The sequence below is a fragment of the Branchiostoma floridae genome, unplaced genomic scaffold (genome assembly GCF_000003815.2).
Source record: "Branchiostoma floridae strain S238N-H82 unplaced genomic scaffold, Bfl_VNyyK Sc7u5tJ_1569, whole genome shotgun sequence".
Classification (NCBI taxonomy): domain Eukaryota; kingdom Metazoa; phylum Chordata; class Leptocardii; order Amphioxiformes; family Branchiostomatidae; genus Branchiostoma; species Branchiostoma floridae.
In genome coordinates this window covers 137,512-145,117 of record NW_023365765.1, presented here as the reverse complement: position 1 = coordinate 145,117, position 7,606 = coordinate 137,512, and the positions used below count along the sequence as shown (strand labels likewise).

Below are 7,606 nucleotides of genomic sequence, written 5' to 3'. Positions count from 1 at the left end.
CCGAGCACATAGGTATATGTCTAAACTTCATCACATGGAATAGGTGGGCGCGAAACGACAACAAATCGGTATCATAACAAAGGAATATCACCGCCCCACCCCCTTCTGTGTATCAGCCAAATACGATTTATTATGAAACTCCCACCTTGTCCCTCGCCCGGACCGGCACGTCCTGTATCTCCAGCATGTAGACAAAGTCCTTGTCCGGCACCAGGATTCTCTCGCACGGGTTCTCGATCCACTTCTTGGTCGGGACTCGCATGAGCCGAGGGTTCTCTAGAAAATCGAACTCAGCCATGTTGACATTAGTATGTTGACGTCGCGTCGTCTGATCTTCTCTGCGTCTTGTGTGTATGGTCAAAAATCGTCCTTTAGATCCCGTTCTGAAACATGACAGCACCCTGTTAAGTTTCTATACAGTATTCAATGTAAATGTCTGAGAACAACTACCACAGAAGTCGATCCATACGTCTCTAATTGACCGAAAAATAACTCACGAAAAGTTGCGAAATTATTTTCGACGTCAGTCCGCCATCTTGGATGTTTACGTCGCGCAGTGCATGGCGGGGGGTGAATTCAAATCGGCGCCCGGGAAGGGAGGGTTGGTTACGTCACATTTCTTGTTTTTTTCTTTTCCTACAATAAACCTGGGATAACGACCCACATAAATGAAATAGATAAACCATTGTATTATGTTTTTGTAACAAAACATTTAATTATTGATATTGCTACACGTATCAACTACCTAAAATCTATTGGTTCGGTCCTATAACAACAATGAAAAAGTTGTCAATCTTGTTATCTGGTAGCTTGAACCATTTGTATATAGGTCAACTACCAAATAAAGCACAGAAACGTTTGACGTATATCTCATCGGAGCTCAAGCTACAAAACTAAAATTGCGCTAGATAGCCTCTATAGTACATGTCAACCATATCTTTTTATTATTAGCAAAGTAAATATTTATCTTATGTGTCAACAATTATCTAGACATAGTAAACAAACACCCCTTTTTTCAAAATGGGTCCTTCTGCTTATCATTTCAATCAGGAAGTTCCCTCTCGACTATTAAAGCTTTCTTTAACCTCCTTGGACTAAGAAAGAAAACAAACAGCTATCAAAACCTAGATTTCTTGTCAACACACTTACATATCACATGTTGTTCTAGTACTAGTCCGAGTAAAGTACGGTGCCATGGTTGCATAATATTGCGAGGAGAATCGCTTATTGAGAAGAAGAATGCCAGATAATTTGAAGGACGAACGTTCTGCGCATGCCTCTGTGGTGTCTGTTCCACCGGTGACAGCAGACGTAAACACAGCTGACGGTGACCTCTCGGACTCCGTCTGGAGCTCAGCGTCTTCTAGACCAAGGTAAGACAACACACCTGTTGTATAGGTAGCAATAGTTTACTCTCAGTATAGTTAACGTTTATAAGTTGTGTTTGTTGAGGTTTAATAGCACTGGCAGCCGGCTTGTGCTCTGAAAGGGTGGTAAGTTCTTGTTCGGTTTCACACTGGTCGGTCGAACATCGTGCGTTGGAATCAGAGAGCGCCCCTGTACGTGGTTTCCTTGCCAGAAGCGGATGGGGGGAGAATTGGAAACAGGCAACAGGTAAGTAACAGGTGTGTTACTTGTCGTCACAGGCCGCAAATGGGAGGGAGGTGGGATGTTTCAAGTGACCGCTGGTATCGGTGACACCGTAGTTCTTCCTTCTGTCATTCATTTATTGTCCCCTTACTAATCTGCTCCTAGTGTTACTCCCCTTTCGAACATATTTCCACCACCGTGAATTCGAAAGAGCACTTCCCCTAGTTCCCCTCCTCTAATACAATCTTTGATCCTGTTTAAAGGGTGACACATGTTTGTAATTTTTTGGGGGGCTTTTCATTGATTTTGTTGTTGCTGTTGACTAAGTTGTCACAACAAGAATGTGGATGACACCTAATGATAATCTGCTTGACAAAATGATGTAACGTTAAGACTGTTTACATACCAGCACCTGGAATTTCGACAATGACACAACGTGTCCGTGCCCATGATTTACTTGTACAAGTATTGCGGCCTAGCACCTGACGGTGCTAGTATTTATAGTACTGACTAAATGTTATTGTGAAAAGCCACGACGCATGGCGTGACCCAATAGAACATGATACTGTACAACTACTAGGTGTTTATACCCGTAGTGCTGGTACACAAGGTACGGATATCCCCATTGTTAGTGTGCAGTGAACGCCCTCCATTCATCCCAACATGCTGGCGTTTGTGTCGAAATGGTTTCAAATGAGTGGCTCTTTTATGGTGTAGCATGACTGTAACGTATTAACTCACGTAAATTGTGAGCCATGGTTTTTGGTTCGACCTCAAAAGGGTGCATTACATAAGCCTCGCTGCAAATGTTTTTACTGGCAACTACAGTAACACCAGATTCCCGACCTAGTAAAACTGACCACTTTTGTGAAACAAGTCCCTTTGCGTGGGGAGACAGCGACGTAGCCACTAACCTTCATAAACGTGATTTTCCTCTGTGTTTTCATCCCTTATATAAAAGGCAAGCAATTATCGTGTTCATCACATACGAAGACGTCGGCGACCCGAGGCCTTTCAAACCCACCCACTGATACTAACGCGCACTGAGGTCGTCACCAACAGCGAGCCTTTGATGTGGGCTAATCGGTTGTAAGAAGGACACTGATTTTTTTTCTTTATCTGAAACTAGTCAAAGCAATTATAGCGATCGATTCGGAGATACCTCCAGCATTTCGCTCCATTCTAATAACGTACGTCTTTACAATAAGTGTACATATAAGAGATGGGTACATGTACATGTATGTGTCAAACACCCAGTAAGCTGTTTTCAAAGACGAAACGAACAAAAATTCAAGGATGACACTACAGTCAGGGATTCTAGATTTTTGTATGTTACGTATAAACGGTATACCGGTAAAATTGCAAGTTTCTATAGTCTACACATTAATTGTCACTTCGGCGCTGAGCGATCGCATAGGCGACTACAATTATATATTTGTGGGACAATGAATGTTATAACTGGTGTACATATATATGATGCACAAATGTAAAAATTCGTTGAAACAAAACAAGCAGATTGAGTCTTTATCTATGAGATTCGTTGAGTCATCTGTCAAATCTAAAATCTTCTTGGTCAAATTTTTGCTTGCTTATCCTCCAGTGGAAAGTGCGTGTTCATGCGCACAGAATACTGTAAATGCATTTAAGTCGCAGAGATTTAATTTCGTGGTAGCGGGAAAATGGACTTTTCGGGGTGGTTTAATTTCGCAGTAGCAGCATGCACTGTAGTCTCTTACTGTTATGGAAAAATAGTTGCGGTGGTTTTGAATTTGCAGTGAAGCGGCCGCCGCAAATACCGCGAACGTAAAACCACCGCGAACGTTTCTGCACTTACAGTACTGATCCACAGGTGTGCAGGTGTGAGCGATCGGTTGCAGTGATACGTTGTGAAACTCATAAGCACAGTATCTCGTTTGACATAAGTGGGATTCTTTTCATGTTCAAAACACCTTAAACTCAGTGGTAGACAACGAGCGGATTGTCCTGCTGGCGTTACTCCTCCTTGTGACCAAGTCCACAGCTGTGTTGTTGTTTACCTCACCGTGATCACGTTCACTGTTCTTTGGGTGACGGTGATCTCTATTAAAAGGACTCCGGATTCAGGCCCTCTGGATGTAATGTCCAGGGCTCGAAATACCACCTGCATATGCAGGTTAGTGCAGGTAAAATTGGAGCTGTGCAGGTATTTCTGGTGTCTACCTGCACCTATAAACCTGCACTGGTCTATGTACTGGGTTTTACACATAAATGTCCTTATGATGTAGGTGTATGCGGATTGTTATTAGCTGCATTGACTGTTACCGCCTATAAAGTATAAAAGAAAATATAGCAAATGGTTTCTGAGCAATTTTAGTATGATCCATACTTCCTAAGTTCTGAGTAGTGCAGGTAAATTTTGTCTGGTGCAGGTAATTTTCAGTGTTACCTGCACCAGTGCAGGTATGCAGAAAAAAAAGTATTTTGAGCCCTGAATGTTATAAGTTGATGTATCCAGTAGGATTCCCGTTGTAAGCGGCGTTGTCTCGTGGAGTCTTCATGTCCTGTGTAGCGGAGTTGTTCGATGCCTGGGGGACTTTAAGGTCTGTAATGCTGTGGTCTGTGAGGTTGAAGTGGGCTGAGACCGTTCTTTGTATTGATGGATGAACCGTTGAACGGTCGCCTTACAGTCTGTTGGCCAGGGTTTGTTTGGTCTCGCCCACAAATTGTAGGCAGCAATTCTTGCATTGGATAAGATGTTTTTACACATGGCGCGCGTTCACTGTAAGACCAGACCATACCAACAGGAGCCCTCGTTTTCTGCTTATTTGAAGATAATGAAGGAAACATATTGAATAGAGACCGACAGTGGTAGGTGAAAGCTAGGGGTTTCGGTATAGTCCTTTCATGCTTTTATGCTTGTCTTGGGAGAGGGAGACTAAAAAGCACTAGGCAAAAACGCAGATGCGCGCTTGAACAACAAAGAATGAATCAAATTGTATGCGTAATACAAAAAAAAATAAGTAGTTAACTTAAATCATTTCATTTAAACATGGTCTCGAAGGGTATCAAAGCTGTCCCGGTGTGGAATATCGCTAAAGCTAAGGGCACAACCCGCCGTGCGTGCAATATGTCCGTACGTTTTTTGGGAGGCCACGTCCGCTGTATTTCTGAAAACGTTCAGGCTGTACTGGGCAGGCGCAACTTGGGGCAGGCGCATCGCCCACGGGTACTGGCACGTACGGGGGGCCAATCCACAGCCCACAAATCTAAAGTTTTGCCTGCACGTCAAGTTCTTCGTGTGTCTGCGTGCTCCAAAATCCGTCGGAGTTCGTGCGAAGGCGGTACTTTAATACCACTTACGGATCCCAAAAGATGGCCCACGTTTTGGCACGTAGACAACAAGTATTTGAACGTACGTACGGCGGGTTGTGCCCTTTGCTTCACGTTACGCGCTTCCACGAAAGCTGGGCTCGTGTTTCCAAATTCGCTCAAAACGGATTTCTTGTCTTGGAAACCGTGATACACTGAAGTGTAAACGTTCTCGCTAATGTCGTCAAGACGTATATGTACGCCATCCGAGAATAATCCTACCAAACCAGCGTATACGTAGATACAGCAGGCGGATAACATGACGTCATTACCCGCACGTACAGTACGTTACCCTTAAGAGTGCGTCAGTACAGACCGTTTTCAGGCTCTACTTCTGAAGACTAACTACTCTGGCTGTGGGAGAATGATTTGCTACAGGGACCATCATTGACATTTGGTGGTAGCTTGCTATAGATGTAGATGTAGATGTAGATGTAGATGTAGATGTTACTTTGTAGACATTTGCCCATGCATGTATTTCGGAAGGGGTGTGGGGTTGTTCTGTTCCCTACCCGCGCGTGAACTCAGTTCTAGGTTAGATTTTAGACTTAGCGTTTATACTTAAGTAGGCATATGCTATATTGTGCAATTAGTACCTTAGTGCAATATGATGGAAAATCACGATTGAATGTGCAATATTAGTTTTTAATCCCGTAATTCATTTATAGATATTTTTAAACCTTGCTTCTTATCTTAATGTGCTAGGAATTGTATCGTTTATATTGTATGAAGTGATAACTGTGCTGAATGTAATGCCATTACCTCAATTCAGCCGCAAGGCTGCGATCCGTATGACATGCTCGCCAAAAAAAATAAGTAAACCATTATATTGTTCTACCCTACTTTTCCATCCGATTTCCTGATACCTGCATTTATCCGTCGAATTTGCAATAAACTATTATGATTCGTAATTTTATCAACGTATACTATCCAAAACGTATACTGTAAATGCATTTAAGTTCGCGGGGATTTAATTTCGCGGTAACACCATCTACTGCAGTCTAATACCTTAATAGAAAAATGTTCGCGGTGGATTTAATTTCGCGGTAAAGTGGTCGCCGCGAAAACCGCGAACATTAATCCACCGCGACAATTTCTGCATTTACAGTATTTGGAAGGCCTGGAGGAGGCTATGACGTCAGTATGCATATGGCTGCAGTAAGGTTTGCGGCAATACCTGTTGCTACTGTGAGTCGTCGCTACGTTCTATTACAGCTGGGAGGTCACGTGACTAAAACGTGCGGCCCACATTAGAAGACATTTCCGCTCTCGGAGAAAGCGTGAATGACGCAATCATCGGTGCCGTGACGTGCGTGCAGAAACAACGTGCGACCATATGTTTAATCCACAAACGTACGATGAACCAGACGGTTCAATTTGGCTATCAGTTTTCATGTGAGATTTTTAAAAGGGCTATGGTTATGCATAAGTGACGTCTTCAGTAGGAATGGTCAGGAATACCTACTACGTCAGCTACTGTGATTTTCTTGCGCACCGTGACAGAAAGTTTAGGGTATACTTCAAACAATATTTTCTGCTCAAGGCACATACGTATTTCGCGTACTTAACGTTGCCTTGCCTTTTTTGCCAGCAGAAAAAAATCACTGATTGCACAGGGTATTGCTTCCTGTTCCTGTTTGCTAAACAAGGCTACCGTGAAAATATTCTTGGTGTGTTTCTTTTCTTCATGACATCTCTGATAGAGACCAGTTCAGTTATTCAGTCATTTTCACTACTATTTGTTCGGTACAATATATATATGCGTGAGTGTTGATAGTTGAATTATAGGTATCGAGATTTCTTAGAAAGCCAATTGATGAAAGCAAAAGCCTTAAAATTTGGACGCAAAATACGTGCACGGGCGTTGAAGCGTTCTCAGAAAGCCTCAGCTTATCTCCAAGCAGATGTATGATGATCATGCTCAGTCTCACGTGTTTCATGACTTTTTTTGTGACGTTTATCGTTTATAATAGGAGGACGGATACCGGTAGTACCCCGCACATAGGCAAAAGCCTGGGATCGCACACGTCACCAGCTCCCCTGCACTTTGCACCAGCAGAGAACGTTCACACCGGGGCCACCGGACACTGTGGCAGAGGGCGGACAGGGCACTACCGTGAGCGCCACGTATAGGTGTAGTTCTGGCTCCAGGGACGCCAGTGAACACTCCGTAACACCATGGCTAAGGGAGGGATTGGAGGGATACTGTTAGTAGAAGGCGGCTTCGATAAATTACAGGTGAGTTTCACGTGTTGTGAACCTACAACTTAGCCTGGAGGCCAGACGGTTTCCAAATCTTTCCAGAGCTTTAATACAACTCCTCGGCTCTAGGGCAACATGCCTCAAGGAAATTCTATGGCGTTGTTATTAACAACGAACCCTCCCTCTGAGTTAGACCCTGTCTTATAAACATTATTTTAGATACATGTATATCATTGAGATCACGGGTCTGGTAGCCAGACTGCCTACTACGAGTTTGACAAATTCTAGACATTTTCATGCGGTTCCATTTCGTGGTGTCCTACCTGGATACCAAACCCCGGCCCAATCTCAATAATATTTACTGGCAGCCCAGGGTCTAACCCACTGTAGACTTTGGCCATGTTGGCCCCAGAGCCGAGGATTTAGGCTGTATTAATATATAGACCCAGGAAACACAGAGTCTGGC

At 43.5% G+C, this 7,606-nt stretch overlaps 1 long non-coding RNA gene across 1 annotated transcript; it reads left to right on the top strand.

The window, feature by feature from the left end:
* Window positions 1-1,036: 1,036 nt before the first annotated feature.
* On the top strand, window positions 1,037-7,176 carry LOC118408317. Its single transcript, XR_004830280.1, has 2 exons — window positions 1,037-1,373; window positions 6,912-7,176. It is a non-coding gene; the product is annotated as an uncharacterized LOC118408317 (long non-coding RNA).
* Window positions 7,177-7,606: the final 430 nt, after the last annotated feature.